The sequence below is a fragment of the Oryctolagus cuniculus genome, chromosome 8 (genome assembly GCF_964237555.1).
Source record: "Oryctolagus cuniculus chromosome 8, mOryCun1.1, whole genome shotgun sequence".
In the NCBI taxonomy this organism is placed as follows: domain Eukaryota; kingdom Metazoa; phylum Chordata; class Mammalia; order Lagomorpha; family Leporidae; genus Oryctolagus; species Oryctolagus cuniculus.
The window spans coordinates 142,263,648-142,289,986 of NC_091439.1; the positions used below are offsets into that span (position 1 = coordinate 142,263,648).

Genomic DNA, 26,339 nt, shown 5'->3' on the forward strand with positions numbered 1-26,339 from the left:
CAGAAATCCTTAATGGACAAGGTAGAAAATCTCTCTTGTGAAAATGAAATATTAAGGAGGAATCAAAATGAAATGAAACAACTAGTACAACAGGAAACTGTGATAGTGACGAGAAATCATAATGAAGTGAAGAATTCAATAGATCAAATGAAAAACACAATAGAGAGCCTTACAAACAGAATGGGTGCAGCAGAAGAGAGAATATCGGACTTAGAAGACAGAGAACAGGAAAGGATACAGTCAGACCAAAGAAAAGAAGAGGAAATCAGAAATCTAAAACATATTGTCAGGAATCTTCAGGATACTGTTAAAAAAAAACCAACATTCGGGTTCTAGGAGTTCCTGAAGGCATGGAGAGGGAGAAAGGATTAGAAGGCCTTTTTAGTGAGATATTAGCAGAAAATTTCCCAGGTTTAGAGAAGGACAGAGAAATCCTAGTACAGGAAGCTTACAGAACCCCTAATAAACACGACCAAAAGAGATCCTCACCATGACATGTTGTAATTAAACTCACCACAGTGAAACATAAAGAAAAGATCCTAAAATGTGCAAGAGAGAAACGTCAAATTACTCTCAGAGGATCTCCAATCAGACTCACAGCTGACTTCTCATCAGAAACCCTACAAGCTAGGAGGGAATGGCGAGATATAGCCCAGGTACTAAGAGAGAACAACTGCCAGCCCAGAATATTATATCCTGCAAAGCTATCATTTGTGAATGAAGGTGAAATAAAGACTTTTAATAGCAAACAGAAATTGAAAGAATTTGTTGCCACTTGTCCAGCCCTGCAAAAGATGCTTAAAGATGTGTTACACACAGAAACACAGAAACACGGTCATCAATATGAAAGAAGGTAAAGGAAGGAAACCTCACAGCAAAAGATCACAGGGAATTCAAAGCATATATTAGAACTTATCTTTGGAAAATGGCAGGGCAAAGTTACCACTTATCATTAGTCACATTGAATGTGAATGGCCTGAACTGTCCAGTTAAAAGACACCGATTGGCTGATTGGGTAAAGGAACAAAACCCATCTATTTGCTGCTTACAAGAAACACATCTTTCAAACAAAGATCCATACAGACTGAAAGTGAAAGGCTGGAAAAAGATATACCATGCCAACAAAAATGAAAAAAGAGTGGGCGTAGCCATCTTAATATCGGACAACATAAACTTTACCACAAAAACTGTTAAGAGTGACAAAGAGGGGCACTATATAATGATTAAGGGATCAATACAACAAGAAGATATAACAATTATCAATGTATATGCACCTAACTACAGGGCACCGGTTTATCTAAAAGATTTGTTAACAGACTTAAAGGGAGACTTAGACCCCAATACAATAGTACTGGGGGACTTCAATACTCCACTCTCAGAAATAGACAGATCAACAGGACAGAAGATCAACAAGAATACAGTAGATTTAAACGACACTATAGCCCAAATGGATCTAACAGATATATACAGAACTTTCAATCCTACAGCTAAAGATTTTACATTCTTCTCGGTAGTACATGGAACCTTCTCTAGGATTGACCACATACTACGCCATAAAGCAAGTCTCAGCAAATTCAAAAGAATTAGAATCATACGATGCAGCTTCTCAGACCATAAAGGTATGAAGTTGGAAATTAGCAACTCAGGAATCCCTAGAACATACACAAACACATGGAGATTGAACAACATGCTCCTGAATGAACAATGGGTCATAGAAGAAATTAAAAGAGAAATCAAAAATTTTCTGGAAGTAAATGAGGATAACAGCACAACATACCAAAACTTATGGGACACAGCAAAAGCAGTGTTAAGAGGAAAGTTTATATCAATAGGTGCCTACATCAAGAAATTGGAAAGACACCAAATAGTTGAGCTTTCAATTCACCTCAAGGATCTAGAAAACCCACAGCAAACCAGACCCAAATCTAGTAGGAGAAGAGAAATAATTAAAATCAGAGAAGAAATCAACAGGATTGAATCAAGAAAAACATTCCAAAAAATCAGCCAAACGAGGAGCTGTTTTTTGAAAAAATAAACACAATTGACACCCCATTGGCCCAACTAACTAAAAAAAGAAGAGAAAAGACCCAAATCAATAAAATCAGAGATGAAAAAGGAAATGTAACAACAGACACCACAGAAATAAAAAGAATCATCAGAAATTAGTACAAGGACTTGTATGCCAGCAAACAGGGAAACCTATCAGAAATGGATAGATTCCTGGACACATGCAACCTACCTAAATTGAACCAGGAAGACATAGAAAACCTAAATAGACCCATAACTGAGACAGAAATTGAAACAGTAATAAAGGCCCTCCCAACAAAGAAAAGCCCAGGACCAGATGGATTCACTACTGAATTCTACAAGACATTTAAAGAAGAACTGACTCTAATTCTTCTCAAACTATTCAGAAAAATCGAAGAAGAGGGAATCCTCCCAAATTCTTTCTATGAAGCCAGGATCACCTTAATTCCTAAGCAGGAAAAAGATGCAGCGTTGAAAGAGAATTACAGACCAATATCCCTGATGAACATAGATGCAAAAATCCTCAATAAAATTCTCACCAATAGAATGCAACAACACATCAGAAAGATAACCCACCCAGACCAAGTGGGATTTATCCTTGGTATGCAGGGATGGTTTAATGTGTGCAAAACAATCAATGTGATACACCACATTAACAGACTGCAGAAGAAAAACCATATGATTATCTCAATAGATGCCGAGAAAGCATTTGATAAAATACAACACCCGTTCATTATGAAAACTCTAAGCAAACAGGGTATGGAAGGAACATTCCTCAATACAATCAAAGCAATCTATGAAAACACCACAGCCAACATCCTATTGAATGGGGAAAAGTTGGAAGCATTTCCACTGAGATCTGGTACCAGACAGGGAAGCCCACTCTCACCACTACTATTCAATATAGTTCTGGAAGTTCTAGCCATAGCTATTAGGCAAGAAAAAGAAATTAAAGGGATACAAATTGGGAAGGAAGAACTCAAACTATCCCTCTTTGCAGATGATATGATTCTTTATTTAGGGGACCCAAAGAACTCTACTAAGAGACTATTGGAACTCATAGAAGAGTTTGGCAAAGTGGCAGGGTATAAAATCAATGCACAAAAATCAACATCCTTTGTATACACAGACAATGCCATGGCTGAGGAAGAACTTCTAAGATCAATCCCATTCACAATAGCTACAAAAACAATCAAATACCTTGGAATAAACTTAACCAAGGACGTTCAAGATCTCTACGATGAAAATTACAAAACCTTAAAGAAAGAAATAGAAGAGGATACCAAGAAATGGAAAAATCTTCCATGCTCATGGATTGGAAGAATCAATATCATCAATATGTTCATTCTCCCAAAAGCAATTTATAGATTCAATGCAATACCAGTGAAGATACTGAAGACCTTCTTCTCAGATCTGGAAAATATGGTGCTGAAATTCATATGGAGGCACAAGAGACCTCGAATAGCTAAAGCAATCTTGTGCAACAAAAACAAAGCCGGAGGCATCACAATACCAGATTTCAGGACATACTACAGGGCAGTTGTAATCAAAACAGCATGGTACTGGTACAGAAACAGATGGATAGACCAATGGAACAGAATTGAAACACCAGAAATCAACCCAAACATCTACAGACAACTTATATTTGACCAAGGATCTAAAACCAATTCCTGGAGCAAGGAAAGTCTATTCAATAAATGGTGCTTGAAAACTGGATTTCCACGTGCAGAAGCATGAAGCAAGACCCCTACCTTACACCTTACACAAAAATCCACTCAACATGGATTGAAGACCTAAATCTACGACCTGACACCATCAAGTTATTAGAGACCATTGGAGAAACCCTTCAAGATATTGGCACAGGCAAAGAGTTTCTGGAAAAGACCTGGGAGGCACAGGCAGTCAAAGCCAAAATCAACTATTGGGATTGCATCAAATTGAGAAGTTTCTGTACTGCAAAAGCAACAGTCAGGAGAGTGAAGAGACAACCGACAGAATGGGAAAATATATTTGCAAACTATGCAACAGATAAAGGGTTAATAACCAGAACCTACAAAGAGATCAAGAAACTCCATAAAAACAAAACAAACAACCCACTTAAGAGATGGGCCAAGGACCTCAATAGACATTTTTCAAAAGAGGAAATCCAAATGGCCAAAAGACACATGAAAAAATGTTCAAGGTCACTAGCAATCAGGGAAATGCAAATCAAAACCACAATGAGGTTTCACCTCACCCCGGTTAGAATGGCTCACATACAGAAATCTACCAACAACAGATGCAGGAGAGGATGTGGGGAAAAAGGGACACGAACCCACTGTTGGTGGGAATGCAAACTGGTCAAGCCACTATGGAAGTCAGTCTGGAGATTCCTCAGAAACCTGAAGATAACCCTACCGTTCGACCCAGCCATCCCACTCCTTGGAATTTACCCAAAGGAGTTTAAATTGGCAAACAAAAAAGCGGTCTGCACCCTAATGTTTATTGCAGCACAATTCACAATAGCGAAGAACTGGAACCAACCTAAATGCCCATCAATGGTAGACTGGATAAAGAAATTATGGGATATGTACCCCTTTGAATACTATACCGCAGTAAGAAACAACGAAATCCAGTCATTTGCAACAAAATGGAGGAATCTGGAACACATCATGCTGAGTGAAATAAGCCAGTCCCAAAGGCACAAATACCATATGTTCTCCCTGATTGGTGACAACTGACTGAACACCAAAAAGGAAACCTGTTGAAGTGAAATCGACACTATGAGAAACGGTGACTTGATCAGCATAGCCCTGACTGTTAATGAACAACTTAATACATTATCCCTCTTAGTAGTTTTTTTTTTTGTCTGTTCTACTTAATATGACTGGTTTAATTTTGTAATTAATACACAGTTATTCGTAAGTGTTGAAATTTAACTGAAATGTGATCCCTGTTAAACATAAGAGTGGGAATAAGAGAGGGAAGAGATGTACAATTTGGGACATGCTCAGGCTGACTTGCCCCAAATGGTAGAGTTAGAAACATACCAGGGGATTCCAATTCAATCCCTTCAAGGTGGCATGTACCAATGCCATCTCACTATTCCAAGTGATCAATTTCAGTTCACAATTGATCATAATGAAAGGACTAAGAGTCAAAGGGAGCACATAAACAAGTCTAGTACCTGCTAATACTAACCGATAGAATCAATAAAGGGGAGAGTTATCCAACCGGGAAGTGAGATATTCAGCAGACTCATAGAATGGCAGATGTCCTAAATAGCACTCTGGCCTCAGAATCAGCCCTAAAGGCATTCGGATCTGGTTGAAAAGCCCATGAGAGTAATTCAGGCATGGAAAGCCAAGACACTCTGGCAAAAAAAAAAAAAAAAAAAAAAAAGAAAAAAGAAAAAAAAAACCCTAAATCAAAGATCTCTGTGAGTGAGATCGAAGTGGAAAGAACAGGTCTTCAAAGAAGGAGGTACCTTTCTCTGAAGGGAGGAGAGAACCTCCACTTTGAGTATGACCTTGTCTTAACAAGATAAGAATCAGAGAACTCAAGGGGCTTCCATAGCCTTGGAAACTCATAACTGGTGCATAGGGAGATTACTGATGCCATAAACAGGAGTGTCAATTGGTAAAGTCAACAACAGGAGTCACTGTGCACTTACTCCTCATGTAGGATCTCTGTCCTTATTGTGCTGTACATTGAGGCTTAATGCTATAACGAGTACTCAAACAGTATATTTCACTTTGTGTTTCTATGGGGGTGCAAACTGTTGAAATCTACTTAATGTATACTAAACTGATCTTCTGTTAAAAAAAAAAGAAAGAAATTATCAATTCCCAACTTGACTCTCACTGGGATTAAGCATGACAATAGGTCTGCTCTGATTTCATCATCATTTAAAATAAATCATCTATTATTTTTCACTTTATGTTTCTGTGTGGGAGCAAGCTGTTGAAATCTTTACTGAATGTATGCTAAACTGATCTTCTGTATATAAAGAGAATTGAAAATGAATCCTCATGTGAATGGAAGGGGAGAGGGAATGGGAAAGGGGAGAGTTGCGGGTGGGAGGGATGTTATGGGGGGGAAGCCATTGTAATCCATAAGCCGTACTTTGGAAACTTATATTCATTAAATAAAAGTTAAAAAAAAACACTTCTAACTAAAAAAAATTGTTTAAAATTACCTTCAGTTTATGTATAAATGAGTTTCATGTTTATCTGTGTTCTGTCTCAAGATTTGTCAGTATGAATCTATAAATATTATAAAATCCAAAAATTTCAAAATCCAAAATTACTCATTTCCAAGGCTTTCACCTTTGAACAGCTTTGAACAGACTTTAAAACAGACTTTGAACAGCTACTAAAACCAGAATATACATAATCACAATGAAATTAGCAGCTGAGCAGCCACCAGAGGAAATGGAACAGTTGCACAAAAACCTCAACAATAGCTATGATCCCAGTAGGATGATCTGGCTTTATTTGACCTAACTCAAATCTAGCTTGATAACAGTTTTTATTTTTCCTGAGAGAATTTATTGAAAATATGAAGTAGCAATATGTAAATAGTAAGGATATATGAAACGATAACATTTGGTGAAAACATGTAATAGATAGGAAACAAAATTAAAAAGAAAAGCTAGGGAATGTGATGTTTTTAGGCACTGTATTTTTGTGTCCACCTCAAAACTCAAATGTTGAAGTCCTAATTCTAAATTTGGCTGTGTTTAGAGATGGTACCTCTAATGAAGTGATTGAGGTTAAATGGTACATGAGAGGCCATAGTCCTATAGGCAAGGGCTACTCAATTCACTATTTCAAATTCTTAATGGAATTTTTGTCTAATTATTAGCTGACCACTAAGCTAACCAAGAAGAAACTTTAATTGTTACAATTAACAAAGGCTACAGAATTAGTTTGGGAAAGCCATTAACCAAAGAGCAACCAAAAAAGAAACAAAACCAAAGCAAAGCAAAACTAATGAGAAACCTATTGGACTTACCCCTAATGGTAGAGTTAGAAACGTGCCAGGGGATTCCAATTCAATCCCATCAAGGTGGCATGTACCTATGCCATCTCACTAGTCAAAGTGATCAGTTTCAGTTCATAATTGATCATAATGATAGGATTGAGAGTCAGAGGGATCACATAAACAAGACTAGTGTCTGCTAATACTAACTGATAGAATAAAAAAGGGAGAGAACTATTCAACATGGGAAGAGGGATACATGGCAGACTCAGAATAGCAGATGTCCTAAACAGAGTTCTGGCCTCAGAATTAGCCCTTAAGGCAATCGGATCCAGCTAAAAAGCCCATGAGAGTATCTTAGGCATGGAAAGCCAAGACACTCTGGCAAAAAAAAAAAAAAAAAAAAAAAAAAAAACACCTAAATGAAAGATCTCTGTGAGTGAAATCCTAACAGAAAGAAAAGGCCATCAAAGAAGGAGGTACCTTTCTCTGAAGGGAGGAGAGAACTTCCACTTTGACTATGACCTTGTTTAAATAAGATCGGAGTTGGCGAACTCAAGAGGCTTCCATAGCCTTGGCAACCCATGATAAGAGCCTCGGGTGATTACTGATGTCATAAATAAGAGTGTCAATTGTTAAATGAACAACAGGAGTCACTGTGCACTTACTCCTCATGTAGAATCTCTGTCCTTAATGTGTTGTACTGTTGAATTAATGGTGTAACTAGTACTCAAACAATACTTTATACTTCGTGTTTTTGTGTGGCTGCAAACTGTTGAAATCTTTATTTAGTATATACTAAATTGATCTGTATATAAAGGTAATTGAAAATGAATCTTGATGTGAAAGGGATGGGAGAGGGAGCAGGTGATGGGAGGGTTGTGGATGGGAGGGAGGTTGTGGGGGGGGGGAAGCCCCTGTAATCCAAAAGTTGTACTTTGGAAATTTATATTTATTAAATAAAAGTTAAAAAAAAAACTAATGAGCAACAAGATCCAAACAAAACAAAATAAAACATAAAACTAGGGTGTGAGAGAATCTGATTTCTTATTTTTGCATTGAATCAACCAATGTCCAGTTTTGAATAGAAACATTAAAAAGATGCACAAATTGGCCGGTGCTGTGATGCAGCAGGTTAATGCCCTGGCCTGAAGTGCCGGCATCCCATATGGGTGCTGGTTCGAGACCCAGCTGCTCTGCTTCCAGTCCAGCTCTCTGCTATGGCATGGGAGGGTGGTGGAGGATGGCCCAAGTCCTTGGGCCCCTGCACCTGTGTGGAGACCTGAAAGAAGCTCTTGGTTCCTGGTTTCAGATTGGTGCAGCTCCGGCTGTTGTGTCCAATTGGGGAGTGAACCATCAGATGGAAGACTTCTCTGTCTCTCTGTGCCTCTCCTCTCTCTGTGTAACTCTGACTTTCAAATCAATAAATAAATCTTTAAAAAAATAAAAAGATGCATAAAAATAAAAAAGAAGCAAGTATGGCCACTGCACATGAAAAAGACAACATAATCTGTCCCTGAGGAAGTCAAGACTCACTACAAAAATAGATTAAATCAGTTATTCTAAATATTTACCAAGAACTAAAGAAAATGAAGCCTTAAAATAATAATGAAATATAACATTAATGTCTCCATGCTACCCAGAATATCAATGAAAAGATAGAAACTAAAGGGAATTCCAAATTACCCAACATAAGGAACAGGAGAAAGGGTAAAGAAAAATGTAGACAGCATAATGACCTGTGGAACATGATGAAGCACACCAAGATACACGTGCCCCAGCAAGGAAAAGGGAGAAAGAAATAAAACATCTGAAGGAATAATGGCCAAAAACTTCCCAAATTCGAAAAAAAGAAATGTAAACACTCAAGAAACAAGAACTCAATTGAGACAAAGGCAAAGAGATCCACATCTATGCACATTATAATCAAACCGCTAAAAATTAGAGAAAAGCAGATTATTAAAAGCACAAATAAGTACTAGTCAAATAAAAATTATCCCATCTGGCTACAAAGCCCATGAGAGTGTTTCAGGCATGGAAAGCTGTCGCTCCCCCTCTTCGTGGAGGAACGACACAGGACCCTGCGCTGTTCTTTTGTCTGCTCAGCCCTCCCAGGGCTTGCTGCTGGTTCTTCCCGGGTTGGCTACCGACCCTTCCACCTCCGTGGAAGGGCGGTTCCCCCTAGCTACTTTCCCCACTTCCGCGGGGGAGCGGCACACCGCCGGCCGGCTCTCTCGGGGGCTGCACAGCTGTTCCTTCAGATAGATGTTCCCCTTAGATGTTCCTGGTGCATGTTGTCTCTCTCCTCCTTTATAGTCCTCTTCCTCCAATCCCAACTCGGCTGCCCACACGCCGAGTACTCTGCTCTCCTCCAATCAGGAGCAGGTCCTGCTGTTTATTGGTTGAACTGGAGGCAGCTGTGTAGAAGCTGTTTTCTCCTCTCCCAGCGCCATATTGTGGGAGAGCAGATGCACAGAACAAGTCCTAATTCCAGTAACTTAGTCTGGTCCGAGTTGCTCCTAGTTGCTCCCCACAGAAAGCCAAGACACTGTGGCAAAAAATGACCTACATGAAAGATTTCTGTGAGTGAGATCCTGGTGGAAATAAGGGGGCATCAAAGAGGGAGGTACTTTTCTCTGAAGGGAGGAGAGAACTTCCACTTTGACTATGGCCTTGTCTAAATAAGGTGGAAGTTTGTGAACACAAGAGGCTTCCATAGACTTGGCAGCTCATGACAAGAGCCTCGGGTGATCACTGACAACATAAATAAGAGTGTCAATTGTTAAATCAGCAGCAGGAGTCACTGTGCACTTGCTCCCATGTAGGACCTCTGTCCTTAATGTGTTTTACTATGAGAATTAATGGTAAAACTATTCTTCAAACAGTACTTTATACTTTGTGTGCATGTGGGTACAAACTGTTGAAATGTTTACTCAGTACAGAGTTGATCTTCTGTATATAAAGATAATTAAAAATGAATCTTAATGAAGAATGGGATGGGGGAGGGAGTAGGAGATGGAATGGTTTGCAGGTGGGAGGGCGGGTATGGGGGAAGAAGTGCTGTAATCCAAAAGTTGTACTTATGAAATTTACATTCATTAAATAAAAGGATCAGCAATTTAATATAAAAATAGAAAAATGAACAAAAAGATGTAATCATGTCAGAAGATATAAAAAACTGTGTGACAAAACCCCACACTCCTTCATGATAAGAGCACTTAAAACTAGGTCAATCTGGTGCACAGTGGTAACAGTGTCTACTTTCTAGAGGAATACTCTGCTGAACTACATCTCTTTATGTTTGTTTCTCCACCAGATTGTAAGTTTCTTGAAAACAGATGAAGTCGTTTATTTTTTTGATCCCTAATATACAGCTGGAGCTAAAATAACAAATGATAAGTAAATATGACAAAAAATGCAGTAGCACACCAATGACTCAAGGTAGCCCATAACTAAACATGGCATTTTTGACTGATAAAGTATACAAATGCATTTTTCATGAAGTTTGGTATAATTCTTACTATATTTTTTTCACTTCTGGTATGTTGTCACAAAGAGGGAAACAGGCAAAAAAGAACTTTTTCCCCCAGAAACCTTTTATTTAAGGAATACAAACTTCATGGATTTCATAAGTACAACTTTAGGAACATAGTGATTCTTCTCACCATACCCACCCTCTGACGTACAGCCCCACCCCTCTTCTGCCTCCCTCCCCTATTCTCATCTTTATTTGTTACTAAGATCTATTTTCAATTAAATTTATGTGGTAGGTCTATATTCATATTTCTGAGGTATTTCCATACTGTTTTCCACAGCAGCTGTACCAATTTACATTTTCACCAACAGCAGACTAGGGACCTAACTGGTATCTACAGAAGTTTTCATCCTACAGTTGCAGAATACACATTCTTCTCACAGTAAAGGCAATTATGACAATCCCATGGCCAGAATCTTATTGAATGGGGAAATTATGGAAGCATTCCCATAAAGATCCAGAACCAGACAAAGATGCCCACTCTCACCACTGTTATTCAATATATTCCTGGAAGTGTTAGCCAGAGCCATTAGAAAAGAAAAGCTAATCAAAGGGATATAAATTGGGAAGGAGGAAGCCAAACTATCCCTATTTGCAGGTGACATGACTCTATATATAGAGGATCCAAAAGACTCCATCAAGAGACTATTGGAACTCATAGAAGAGTTTGGTAAAATATTAGGATATAAAATCAACACACAAAAATCAATAGCCTTTGTATACACAGACAGTGCCATGGCTGAGAAAGACCTTCTAAGATCAATCCCATTCACAGTATCTAAAAAAAAATCAAATCCCTTGGGATAAATTTAACCAAGGATGTCAAAGATCTCTAACCATGAAAATTACAAAACATTAAAGAAAGAAGATACAAAAAATGAAAAAAATCTTCCATGTTCATAGATTGGAAGAATCAATATCATCAAAATGTCCACACTACTGAAAGCAATTTACAGATTCAATGTGATACCATTAAAATTACCAAGAATATTCTTCTCATATAGAAAAATGTATGCTGAAATTCATATGGAAACAGAGGAGACCCCAAATAGCTTAAGACATTTATACAACAAAAACAAAGCTGGGGGCATCACAATACCAGATTTTAAGATATACTACAAGGCAGTTATAATCAAAAAAGCCTGGTACTGGTGAAAAACAGATGGATAGGCCAATGAAACATAATAGAAATGCCAGAAATCATTCCAAGCATCTACAACCAACTTCTGTGACAAAAGAGTTAAAATATCAATCTGTGGAGCATGAATAGTCTCGTCAATAAATGGAAAACTGCATGTCCAGATGCAGAAGTGTCAAGCAAGACCCCTACCTTGAACCTTACCCAAATATCCACTCCAAATGGATTAAAGACCTAAATCTATGGCCTGATACCATCAAATTATTAGAGAAAATTGAGGAAACCCTGAAATAAATGGGCATAGTCAGAGTTCTTTGAAAAGACCCCAGATGCACAGGCAAAGCCAAAATTGACAAATGGGATTACATGCAATTGAGAAGCTTCTCTACTGCAAAAGAATAAATCAGGAAAGTGAGAGGCACGTTAAAGGAAAGCAAAATTATTTGCAAACTATACAAAGATTAATAACCAGAATATATAAAGATATCAAGAAACTAAACAACAACACAAACTACCCAGTTATTAAATGGGCAAAGGACTACATTTTGCCAGCATTTGTTGTTAGTTGATTTCTGTATGTAAGCCATTTTAATTGGAGTGAGGTGAAACCTCATTGTGGTTTTGATCTGCACTTCCATGATGGCTAGATCTGTACACCTTCCACTGCTTTCCAAGGCCATAGCAGAGAACTGGATCAGAAATGGAGCAGCCAGGACTTGAACTGGCACCCATATGGGATGCCAGCTCTGCTAGGTGGTGGCTTTACCCACTATGCCACAGCATCGGCCCTGAATTCTCCTTAAGTTGTAATCGTGAAATGTGTGAAGTTTGCAACTGCAAGTCCTACAGACTTACTTCTAAGGGTACAGCTTTAGAAACTTGCCATGAGACCCCAAATCCTCTTGAGCTGGGTAGTAATAATAGCATTTTAAGTGTTAAAGGGTGCATCTGGATGGAATTAAGTGTTGAAGTGATCATATAGATAGGATAAAGTGTAAAAGTGATCATATAAATAGGACTGTTTGAAATAATAATAGATAGTATTTTTTTTCAAACTTTTATTTAATGAATATAAATTTCCAAAGTACAGCTTATGGATTACAATGGCTTCCCCCCATAACGTCCCTCCCACCCGCAACCCTCCCCTTTCCCACTCCCTCTCCCCTTCCATTCACATCAAGATTCATTTTCAATTCTCTTTATGTACAGATCAGTTTAGCATACATTAAGTAAGATTTGAACAGTTTGCTCCCACACAGAAACATAAAGTGAAAAATACTGTTTGAGTTCTAGTTATAGCATTAAATCTCAATGTACAGCACACTAAGGACAAAGATCCTACATGAGGAGTAAGTGCACAGTGACTCCTGTTGTTGACTTAACAAATTGACACTCTTGTTTATGGCATCAGTAATCACCCTAGGCTCTTGTCATGAGCTGCCAAGGCTATGGAAGCCCCCTGAGTTCACTGACTCTGATCATATTTAGACAAGGCCATGGTCAAAGTGGAAGTTCTCTCCTCCCTTCAGAGAAAGGTACCTCCTTCTTTGATGACCCATTCTTTCCACTGGGATCTCACTCATGGAGATATTTCATTTAGTTTTTTTTTTTTTCTTTTTCCCCAGAGTGTTTTGGCTTTCCATGCCTGAAATACTCTCATGGGCTTTTCAGCCAGATCCTCTTGCCTTAAGGGCTGATTCTGAGGCCAGAGTGCTGTTTAGGACATCTGCCATTCTATGGGTCTGCTGTGTATCTCACTTCCCATGTTGGATCATTCTCTCCCTTTTTTATTCTATCAGCTAGTATTTGCAGACACTATTTTTGTTTCTGTGATCCCTTTGGTTCTTAGTCCTATCATTATGATCAATTGTGAACAGAAATTGATCACTGGGACTAGTGAGATGGCATTGGTACATGCCACCTTGAAGGGATTGAATTGGAATCCCCTTGTATGTTTCTAACTCTACCGTTTGAGGTAAGTCAGCTTGAGCATGTCCCGAATTGCACATCTCTTCCCTTTCTTATTCCCACTCCTTTATTTAACAGCGATCACTTTTCAGTTAAGTTGAGCACTTAAGAAGAATTGTGTATTGATTACAGTATTCAACCAAAAGTATTAAGTAGAACAAACAAAAAAAATACTAAGAGGCATAACATATCAAGTTGCTCATCAACAGTCAGGGTGAGGGCTGATCAAGTCACCGTTTCTCATAGTGTTCATTTCACTTTAACAGGTTTCTTTTTTGGTGCTCAGTTAGTTGTCACCTATCAAGGAGAACAAGTGGTATTTGTCCCTTTGGGATTGGCTTATTTCACTCAGCATAATGTTTTCCAAATTCCTAACAGGGATCACTTTTCAGTTAAAATTTAAACACCTAAGAATAATTGTGTGTTAATTACAGAGTTCAACCAATGGTACTAGAAGCAAAAAAAATACTAAAACGGATAAAGTATTACATTGTACATCAACAGTCAAGACAAGAGCTGATCAAGTCACTGTTTCTCATAGTGTCCATTTCATTTCAACAAGTTTCCCCCTTGGTGCTCAGTTAGTAGTCGCCGATCAGGGAGAACATATGATATTTGTCCCTTTGGGACTGGCTCAATTTACTGAGCATGAGGTTTTCCAAATTCCTCCATCTTGTTGCAAATGACCGGGTTTCATTGTTTTTGACTGCTGTATAGTATTCAATAAAGTACATGTCCCATAATTTCTTTATCCAGTCTACTGTTGATGGGCATTTGGGTTGGTTCCAGGTCTTAGCTATTGTGAATTGTGCTGCAATACACATTAATGTGCAGACAGCTTGTTTGTTTGCTGATTTCATTTCCTTTGGGTAAATTCCAAGGAGTGGGATGGCTCGATTGAATGGTAGGGTTATCTTCAGGTTTCTGAGGAATCTCCAGACTGACTTCCATAGTGGCTTAGCCAATTTGCATTCCCACCAACAGTGGGTTAGTGTCCCTTTTCCCCCACATCCTCGCCAGCATCTGTTGTTGGTAGATTTCTGAATGTGAGCCATTCTAACCGGGGTGAGGTGAAACCTCATTGTGGTTTTGATTTGCATTTCCCTGATTGCTAGTGATCTTGAACATTTTTTCATGTGCCTGTTGGCCCTTTGGATTTCCTCTTTTGAAAAATGTCTATTGAGGTCCTGGCCCATCTCTTAAGTGGGTCGTTTGTTTTGTTTTTATGGAGTTTATTGATTTCTTTGTAGATTCTGGTTATTAACCCTTTATCTGTTGCATAGTTTGCAAATATATTTTCCCATTCTGTCGGTTGTCTCTTCACTCTCCTGACTGTTTCTTTTGCAGTACAGAAACTTCTCAATTTGATGCAATCCCAATAGTTGATTTTGGCTTTGACTGCCTGTGCTTCTTGCGTGTTTTCCAAGAAGTCATTGCCAGTACCTATATCTTCCAGGGTTTTTCCAATGCTCTCTAATAATTTGATGGTGTCAGGTCATAGATTTAAGTCTTTAATCCATGTTGAGTGAATTTTTGTGTAAGGTGAAAGGTAGGGGTCTTGCTTCATGATTCTGCACGTGGAAATCCAATTTTCCCAGCACCATTTATTGAATAGACTGTCCTTACTCCAGGGATTGATTTTGGATCCTTGATCAAATATGAGTTGGCTGTAGAAGTTTGGATTGATTTCTGGTGTTTCAATTCTGTTCCATTGGTCTATCCATCTGTTTCTGTACCAGTACCATGCTGTTTTGATTACAACTGCCCTGTAGTATGTCCTGAAATCTGGTATTGTGATGCCTCCGGCTTTGTTTTTGTTGTACAAGATTGCTTTAGCTATTCGAGGTCTCCCGTGTCTCCATATGAATTTCAGCACCATTTTTTCCAGATCTGAGAAGAAGGTCTTTGGTATCTTGATTGGGATTGCATTGAATCTATAAATTGCTTTTGGGAGAATGGACATTTTGATGATATTGATTCTTCCAATCCATGAGCATGGAAGATTTTTCCGTTTCTTGGTATCCTCTTCTATTTCTTTCTTTAAGGTTTTGTAATTTTCATCGTAGAGATCTTGAACGTCCTTGGTTAAGTTTATTCCAAGGTATTTGATTGTTTTTGCAGCTATTGTGAACGGGATTGATCTTAGAAGTTCTTCCTCAGCCGTGGCATTGCCTGTGTATACAAAGGCTGTTGTTTTTTTGTGCATTGATTTTATACCCTGCTACTTTGCCAAAATCTTCTGATTCTTTATTTAGGAGACCCAAAAACTCTACTAAGAGATTTTTGGAACTCATAGAAATAATAATAGTATTAAAGAGGAATGAATGCTTCCAGTGAATGCTTGCAGTCCAGCTCTCTGCTGTGGCCCTGGAGTGCAGTGGAGGATGGCCGAAGTGCTTGGGCCCTGCACCCACATGGGAAACCAGGAGAAGCACCTGGCTCCTGGCTTCAGATCAGTATGTTGCACCGGCCACGGGGGGCATTGGGGGGTGAACCAACGGAAAAGGAAGACCTTTCTCTCTGTCTCTCTCTCTCACTGTCCACTCTGCCTGTCAAAAAATATAAATAAAAAATTAAAAAAGGAGTGAATGCTCCAACAAGAGAACCATCCATATGGATGACTCATAGAATGACAATCACTTTAATTATCATTCTGACCTCAGAAGCAGTTCTTAAAACATTTTCATCTGGCTGAAAAGCCCATGAGAACACTTTAGACATGGAAAGCCAAGACACTGTGGCAAAAAGTATCCTACATAAAGGACCTCTGTGGGTGAGGACACAGTGGAAAGAAATGGTCATCAAAGAAGAATGTACTTTTCTCTTTAGGTAGGAGAGAAATTCCACTGGGATTATGGCCTTGTCTAAATACTGAAGGAGGTTGTGGATTCAAAAGGCTTCCACAGCATAGGCAGCTCATGTCATGAGCCTTGTGTACAAAGAGTGGTAAAGAGTGTTAATTGTTAAATTAACAACAGGAGTCACTGTGCATTAACTTCCATTCAGGAACTTTGTTTTCAACAAGTTGGATTATGAGAGTTAGACAAAGAAACTTGTTCTCAATTATTTACTTCATTATCATGTATTAAGTGGAGGATATTCTTATGTCTCGTAAGCTATAGTTAAGTCTATGGGCTTGCAAAAGATATATCATTCTCAGGCTCTTCAAAGCTAATTAAGTTTCTCAAAAAATGCTTAAAAATAAAAAAAATTTAAAAATTAAAAAGTTGTAAATTAAACCTTAGAAAGGTTTGCTTTTATTGTGTGTCAATAAAAACTAATAATCTAATAAAAAGAAAATGATAAACATTTGAAGACAGTTATGTTTACCCTCATTTTAATATTATTCAATGTATAATCCACATGGTATCACATAAATATATACAGTTTTCATGTTTCATTTAACCATTTTAAAATATATTAACTTCATTGTAATTTATGTTAATAATTTACTAGTACTAATGAAAATAAATAGGTATATATGTTTACATTGTTGTAAATATATGTGTATATAAACATATGTATCCATAGAAAATTCATATATATGTAAGTATATGTTTCAACTTAATATCCAAAATGAGGAAATACTTATATAATTGCAGCACATGTCTCTGGAGAAATGCCTAGTATTCATAATTCTTACATTCTGTAGAGTCTGTATTGTCTTTGTCTTCAGAAAGCTTCTGTATTGATCATGGCTCTTTTCCTGATAAAATAACCCAAAATTTTCAGAATTGAACACTTTTTGATAGAGAACCTCCAAATGACCACAGTAACTATAAAGACCAATGGAAGACTATCATAGTTGTTTTGAAGTCAATCAGAGATCAGGTATTATCATTCTGTTGGTCTCACCCACAGAGGTCCTTTATGTAGGATACTTTTTGCCACAGTGTCTTGGCTTTCCATGTCTCCATGTCTAAAGTGTTCTCATGGGCTTTTCAGCCAGATGAGAATATTTTAAGAACTGATTCTGAGGTCAGAATGATAATACCAGGTAGCCTAATCACCCCAAGTGTACCAATGCCACTACTATCCCCAATGACTAGGCCAGTCATATTGAAAGATATTTAAAATTTTCTTAAGGTATAAAATTGGAAATATAGAATGCCAAACTCTGTGAAGGCAGTCCAAGATGGAAGTTGATAGCAATAAACATCCACACCAATACAAAGATTACAAAAAACTAGAGTTATACCTCTTATGATGCTTCTGAAAATATTCTTTGACTTATAAGAAGCAAAATATTTGTTAACAGGTAAAGGAACTTATTAGAAACATGAAAAAACAAATAATTTGAGAGGGCTTCATTTTAGATTCAATGAATGTCAATAATTTTTATGGTAGAGCAAAGGAAATACAGGATACATTTGATGAAGAGAAAGATGCCTTAAGGACAAGAAAAATTAAATGTTAAAAAATATAAATGAGTTGTAAGAAATAATTACCGGGGCCGGCACCATGGCATAGTAGGTTAATCCTCCGTCTGCAGTGCCAGCATCCCATATGGGTGCCCATTCTAGTCCTGGCTGCTCCTCTTCTGATCCAGCTCTCTGCTATGGCCTGGGAAAGCAGCAGAAAATGGTCCAAGCCCTTGGGCCCCTGAACCCACGTGGGAGACCAGGAAGAAGCACTTGGCTTCTGGCTTTGGATTGGTGTAGCTCCGACTGTTGTGGTCATTTGGGGAGTGAACCAGTGGATGGGGGACCTCTTTCTCTATCTTTCCCTCTCACTGTCTGTTGCTCTACCTCTCAAATAAATAAAATCCTTTAAAAAAATAATTACCAATGTAAAGTAAAAATTATGACATTTGTATTAAAGCATATCATTCTTGAGCTTAGAATTGGGTAAGTGTGCAAAATATGACACTACCATATTTTGTTTCTAATAACCAAGTAAATGAATATAATATTTAAAAACAGAATTATAGTTTGGAAAAAAGACTAGAGAAACAAACCAAAAATACAAAGAGAAAACAGGAGAGAAATCTATGTCATCAAATGAAATATAGGGGGACAAAAAGGAATTCAAATAAAGCAATATATAGGAAGAAATAAGCTAATAGCCCTGAATAAATTAGGTTGTGCATTAAGAATAAGAGATCCTCATAGAACTGGCATGATGATGCAGTGTGTTAAGCTAGTGCTTGGGACACCAGCCTCTTACATCAGAGTGCCTGGTTTGAGACCCAGACAAGACATTTCTCTGATACAGTTTCCTGCAAATGAACATGAAAGGCAGCAGACAATATTCAAATTCTTGGGTTTTTCTTGCCAATTCAGGAGACCTGAATGGAGCCTTTTGCTCCTGGCTTCAACCTGGCACAGCCCTGGCTGTTGCAGGTATTTCAGCATATATAATATATGTCTTTCCTTTTGTCTCCATCACTGTGCCTTTTAAGTAAATAAATCATTAAAAGACAAGTGATCTTCAGATATTATGAAAACCATATATAGTTATACAAATTCTAAAAGGGATCCCACAAAAATCACATTACAAGTAAGTGCACATACAGACATTTTGTTATGATTCATTTGTTGAAAATATACGATCAAAATTCCTGCTATCATTCAGTGACATAAAATTTGTTACAAGAAATCTGTAACTAATTCTTGTGTAATTAATTGTGATGTCATAATGGTGAATTGTAAAAACCATTGTGATATTATAAACCTACCACTGTGATGTAATAATTATGATGTCATGAACAACTATTATGGTGTCCTATTGATTATCATATTATAAAACTACCACTATGGTTTCATAATCAATTGTGAAGCCATTGAACCAATATGTCATAATAAACCTACCATTGTGACATCATCATCAATTGTGATATGAACCTCCATGCAATATCAGAACCAAATATGAGACCATAAAATATTTACATCATAAAACAATATTGTAGTGTTATGAACATTCTGATGTCATAAATATTTTCATGTCACTAACTACCCTCATCATTTATAGTTAATTTTGATGTCATAGAAATTATTATTCTTTTTTAAAAAATACAGTGAACTTTTTTCCAAAATAAAAACAAATTTGAATTATGTCAGGGCCATATAATACAAGGCATTTGTTGGCATATGTCATCTTTAAACTGCATTGCACAGTCTATAGTTTTTTTGGAACATACAATAGAGTAACAAAGTCTTTTCTCTCTTCTTTATAAAAAGGGGTGAGTTTCCAAAGATCAGTGTGGAGAGTTACAGAAATAATTAAAGAAAAGGAAATCATAATCACAGAAGTTATAATGCTTGTTTGAGGCTCCATAATAATAATTTAAAAATAAAAAGCACTTGTTCCATGCTTATGGGTACACACCTTGGTGTGTTCTGTGAACACGTTTCAATATCAAACACAGAGTAAAACATTTAGTGCAGTCCGCATTATTCCTTTCATGACTTTCAACTTTTTTAGCATTCCTTTTTTTTAACTTTTAATAAATACAAATTTCTAAAGTACAACTTTGGGATTATAGCGGCTTTTCCCCCTCATAGCTTCCCTCCCACCCGCAACCATCCTATCTCCCACTTTGTGCAGGCTTCTGAAGATTGATTGGCCAAACAATGAACAACAAAGATTTTTTGAGAGAATGCAAGGTGGACTTTTCATCTTGTAAGTAAATACCAGTGGTATTGTTGGATGAAAATAATACTGTTATCTCAGTCTTTTAAATCAGCACTAATGTCTGTTTCCTTCCACTGACAGCTCTTCTAGTTTCACTGAAAAAAAGATGTTAGCATTTGCATCTTGGACACTCTTCTAGATCCTTAACCAGCTCCTTTTCTTTATATTCTGCCACATCCACCTCTAAACAGGAGTTGTCTTCCATTTGCCATGGTGCTTGAGATAATATCACCGGTTGTGAAAGAACTTGATGATGGTGTACTAGGGAAGGTCAAGTTGGGCAGACAGAGTCTGGATGACCTCTTATCAGGGTATAGGCTTACATCTTGGATGCACTGGAGGATTCCCAGGGCTTGTTTGTGGTTTTCCTGCTCTGACTCAGCAGACGAGGCTACTGTGGGCTGCCGTGCTGGGAGTGGGGGCCTGCCTGTGGCTGCTGCTGTGGTTGTGGGGGTGGCAGTGCTAGGCTGCTGAATCCGCTCTGGTGGAGCATTGCTGAAGTGGGAGGGCCTGTCGCCATGGTGATGCACCCCATTGCTCTCCTGTTTATAAGCGGCATTCCATTCTGGCTGAGGAAGACTGAGGAACCTTCGGATCATGGAGAGGTTCTCCCACAAGGTCCTATTTTCTGGAGAAGCATCTTCTTTCCAGCATAACAGCTTACACACCATCCCTGGCTTTTGGTTGCCACAACCCTTGCAAACATTGCTTGGGGCACTGTGGCGCTTTCATTTCCTGGTGAATCTCATCATAAATGAAAGCATTAATGTTCATGGTATTGTTCTCTGGCTTCCCAATCCCCCTCCTCTCTCTTAAGATTTATTTATGGGGCCAGTGCTGTTGTGCAGTTGGTTAAAGCCCTGGCCTGCAACACCATCATCCCATATGGATGCTAGTTCGAGTCCTGGCTGCTCCACTTCACATCCAGCCCCCTGCTAATGTGCCTGGGAAAGCAGTAGAGGATGGCCTAAGCCCTTGAGCCCCTGTACCCATGTGGGAGACTTGGAAGAAGCTCCTTGCTTCAGATCAGCTCATGTCCAGCCCCACCCATTCATCTGGGGAGTGAACCAGCAGATGGAAGATCTCTCTGTCTATGTCTCTATTTCTCTGTAACTCTGACTTTCAAATAAATAAAATAAACCTTTTTTAAGATTTAATAAGATAAAAGATAAAAGACAAGATAAAAATAATAAATAAAATAAAATTTCATATATTTAATAAATAAAAATAAATCTTAAATCTTTTTTAAGATTTATTTGAAAGAGTTACACAAAGAGAGAAGGAGAGGGAGAGGGAGAGGGAGAGGGAGAGAGAGAGAGAGAGAGAGAGAGAGAGAGAGAGAAGTCTTCCATCCACTGGTTTACTCACCAATTGGCTGCATGGGCTGGAGCTGTGCTGATCCAAAGCCAGGAGCCAGGAGCCTCCTCCCAGTCTCCCACGTGGTTGCAGGGGCTCAAGGACTTGGGCCATCCTCTACTGCTTTCCTAGGCCATAGCAGGGAGTTGGATCAGAAGTGGAGCAGCCTGGATTTGAACCAGTGTCCCTATGGGATGCTGGCACTGCAGGAGGCAGCTTTACCTTTCATGCCACAGTGCCCCCTTCCATTCCTCTCAGTAGCAATGGTATCTGTTTTCACCCAGAGAGGATGGCTGGGTGCTTATCAGGGGGCAGGACCCATGGCTGAGGCAGCATTCAAACACCTTTCCCTCTCATCTTGGTGTATTTGGTTGCTTTCAGCTTCTGGTAACTGTAAGAAGTTCTGCATAGCCCCAGGGTTTACCAGCAAAGACTGGGATGCAATCTTGGGGTCCTCTTCCTTTTGGAGGATTTCTGAAAGCCAGCCCTGAGTTCTGTTAAAAGCCATACATGCAAATACTGCCTGGGAGTGTCCTGCACCTTCCAGTTCATCATGAACCCACTGGTAGATTTCAGAAAACACCTCTGTGTTGGTTGAAGCCTGTTGCTCCAAAGTCTTATTCATAGCTCTACTGACACGGAGGATGGTTCAAGTATTGTTGATTTAAGGACTGCTGGACTAACAGTCTATTCACTGCATACTGCTGTTCAACAGTTGTGCCATCACCAGCTGATTGTTGATCAACTGAGGACTGATAGGTATTGATACAAGTCCTGGATGCAGGTTTGGAAGAGGGGTCTGGACAGAGGGTTGGCTGTCATTGGAAAGCTGTGTGGGGGACGCAGGCTGCTGGGCTGTGTTCCCTGACTGGCCACAGGCCAGAGTTCACATGGTTGGCACTTCCCTGGGATAGTTCAGAAAGACTATCCATGTTGACCATTTTATCTTTTGCTTGCTTGAAATGTTTGTACCACCTTCTAAATTCTTGACATTTGCTGCTGTTGAGACATTTGAACACAATGGAAGAAATCATACTCTATGAAAGGGGGCACGCCTTGGCCAATGAACTCTGATTCATGACTTTTAGCAAGCCCTTCAGACCATTCCTTATTGTGGTGTGTGACCATTGTTTGGGAGGCAAATCTAGTTTGGGGCGACTGAATTTTCAGTGTGACTACATGATACATGCCTTGAAGCGTATCTGCTACTGTGGTATCAGGGGCATCTGTCACATAAGAGAGTGGCCCTGATTCTACTTTCCAACCTGGGTGAGCCCTTTGGCCTGGGCATCAGAGCTTGGTAATGGCCTAGCGACAGCAATGCCAAAACAAAACAAAACGAAACAAAAACAGCCAGCAACAGACCTGAAGGTGACTTCCTCTGAAATTGTATTAGTTTCTCTTCCCCTACCCCCGCCCCTCTAAGCAGGGAAAGGACAGAAAAAAAAATGTCTTAAAAGAGTAGTCATGGAGGGTAATTCGAAAAGCAACATACATGTCTTGTAAAATGTCTAATGTCAGGAGTCAGGGAGAGTGGGAAGGAGGGAGGAGATAAAATTGATCTGACAAATGATTCGTTGGGGGAAAATCTTAACAACAAACCAAAATCCGTTTTGAGCCAAACACGTTGGCGGTGCTGGGGAGGTGAGGTGGTGACTGAGGATTCTCTTCAAAAGTCGGGGGTGAGGGGGACAAGGACTGTGGACAAGGTCTCCAGGAAGGGACAAGGTACCCTGGAGTCCATGCCTCTGTCCTGTGGGCCTGGGCAGCAGGCCGGAGAGAATGTCTACTAGGGGCTGTCAGTCGCAGCATTGTTCCCCCCAGCCTGGGGAACGCAGAGGGAAGCCCCGCGACCCCTCGCCGCTGCCCTCTCCCCCAACAACTGTGACTGCTATTAACAAGCGCCCAATTTCTCCCCACAGACTTGCACCCCTGACCACTGCATCTACCAGGGGATGGCGAGAGGGCCGGGCAGGGGGTCGCGAGCGCAGCCCCGGGAAGGCATGGAAATGCCACTTTTGATTCCACCTTCGCCAACCACAGCCTCACGGACCTTGTCCCTGCCCAAAGACGCGGGGCTGGAGCGTCCGGGTATCCTGGAGTGAGCACGGGGGAGGGAGGAGATAGAGGGCGGGAGGGTGTGTGAAGGCACCCCCAAACACCTTGCCTTCTTGGCAGCCCCCTCCCCGAAAGTCGCTCAGCCAGAGCCTGGGTCAACAAGGAGCAGCACAGTGGACTAAGACTTGGAGGGAGCGCAGCCCAGGAGGAGTTTCCCGAGCGGCTCCGTGGTGGGGTCGCCTGGCTCCGCCAAGGCCGTGCGCCCAGGGCAATCGCTGTGCTGCTGAGTGGCGGCTGCTCGGCGGGCGGCCCAGGGCAGGTGTGCGCGCGTGTGTGTGTGCCTGTGAGCGGAGCCTCCAGACAGGGCCGCTGCTCGCTCGCTCGCGTGCCCCCTCGCTGCCACCTCTGCCCCCACTGAAGGGTCAGTGACTCATCCTGGCCGCCGGCGCCGCTGGCGCGCCCCAGGCCCCTCGCGTCCACCAGGGCTACAGTCCTCCGGGCCACTGCTGCCGCCGCTGCGGCCGCCTCCCCTTCCTCCTCCTCATTTTAATACTGGGAACACACTCCCAACCCCAGCCCAAACACACAGCCCCCTCCTGGCTGCCGGATGCTGCTTCCAGCAGCTTTCCCGCGGGCAGCTCCTCTGCTGCGCCCAGGAGTGGGAGTGAGCATGCGTGGTGGCAGTGGCAAGGTGGAAGGAGAAGGCAGCAGGGCAGGGTGCACCCTAAAAATTATTGTGATTACATGTAAAATCTGTGATTTTATAAAATTACCATTGTTATGGAATCAACCATATTATCATCAAAACCCTGTTGATGTCATAATCATTCAGGATTTCATAAGCCACCAGGGTGACATCATAAACCAACCACTATGATGTCAAATTATAAAAGTCATTGTGATGCCACAAATCCAATGTCGTTACATCATAATCAATTAAGATGTCCTAAACCACCATTGTGATACTATAATGAGTAATGATGTCATAAAACAATATGATGTCATAAATCAGGATTTTGTTGGCATAAAATATTGTACTGCAATAAAACTGCCTTTGATATGTCATAATTAATTGTGATGTCCCAAAAATACTTATAATGAAATAAACCAACCATTCTGGTATCATAAAACTACCATTGTGACATTATGGTCAATTGTAATTTCATAAACAACCCTAGTGATGTCATAGTGACCATTGTGATCTCATAAAACTACCACTGTGTTGTCAAAATCAGTTGTGAGGTCACTGAAATAATTGGGACACCCTAACCTTACCATTATGACATCATAATATCATTCAATTGTTAAATCATAAAAACCATTGTGATGTCATAAACCTATGATTATGATCTCTTAGTCAATTACTGTATCATAAATCATCACTGTGATGGCATTATCAATTGTGATGTCATAAAACACAAGATTGACATTATAATCAATTCTGATATTATGAAAAAACATTTTGATGTTATATAAAAATATTGTGCTGCCATAAATATGTAGTTCTAATATCATAGGTCAAACATTGTGTAGTCATGATGACAAATTAAAGCCATGAAAATCATTGTGATGTCATAAATCTGCCATTGTGAGATAATAATCAATTGGATGTCATAAATAAGCACTGTGTGGACATGAATTTCCATTGTGATTCATCATTTGTGAAGTCATGAACCAATATTTTGATATTATAAGCCTCTATGTGATGTCATAAAACTGCCAATATGTTATAAAACATTGAGGTAATTAAAATAATTTTGAAGTCAAAAGCTGTTATGATATGAAAGACCATGTTATATATGACATAAAGCTATCAGTTAGTCATAATCAATTGTGATTTCATAAAAATCCTTGTAATTTCCTAATCAATAATATGTGATGATTATATACTTACCATTATGATGTCATAATCATCAATTAACATAAAAACCATTGTGATGTCATATCTACCAATATGAAGTCATAATCAGTTTGTGATGCCATAAACCACCATTGTGATAACATAATTAATTATAAACCATTTTGATGTCATCTCAATTGTGATGTTATAAACCATCATTATCATGGTGTAACTGTGATGTTGTAAAATCTATTGTGATGCCATAAGCCAATATTGTGATGGCATAACATACCGTTGTGTTGCCATAACATGACACTGTTATGTCATGATCAATTGTGATGTCACAAAATGCCATAAAAATCATTGTAATGTCATAAACCAACCATTTGATGTCATCAATATTGCAGGCTTAAAAGCCACTGTGATGTTATGAACCTATCATTGTGACATTATAATCAATTCTGATGTGAATAAAACAATATGATGTTATAAAGCTACCATTGTGATATCATAGTTGTGAACACATAAAAACCATTTGTGATGTCACAAATCTAACTTTATGGAGTCATAATTGTGATGTGGGAAAATGCCATTGTGGTATGATAATCAGTTGTGACATCATGAAAACCATTGTTTGGCCACCAATATTATGATACAATGAACCAACAATTGTCATGTCACAAACCAACCACTATGATGTCATAATTAACTGTGAAGCCATACATACTATTGTGACATTATAAACCTTGCATTGTGATGTCACATCCTGATTCCCTTGACCATCATTGTGATGTCATAATAAATTGTGATGTCATGAAAAC

General features: G+C 39.3%; 2 pseudogenes; both read right to left on the bottom strand.

Annotated features, from left to right (window-relative positions):
* Positions 1 to 20,214: 20,214 nt before the first annotated feature.
* On the bottom strand, positions 20,215 to 21,238 carry LOC127487130 (DNA-binding protein SATB1 pseudogene; annotated as a pseudogene).
* A 686-nt stretch (positions 21,239 to 21,924) lies between these two features.
* LOC100344437 (DNA-binding protein SATB1 pseudogene) lies at positions 21,925 to 23,432 on the bottom strand (annotated as a pseudogene).
* Between the last annotated feature and the right edge of the window lie 2,907 nt (positions 23,433 to 26,339).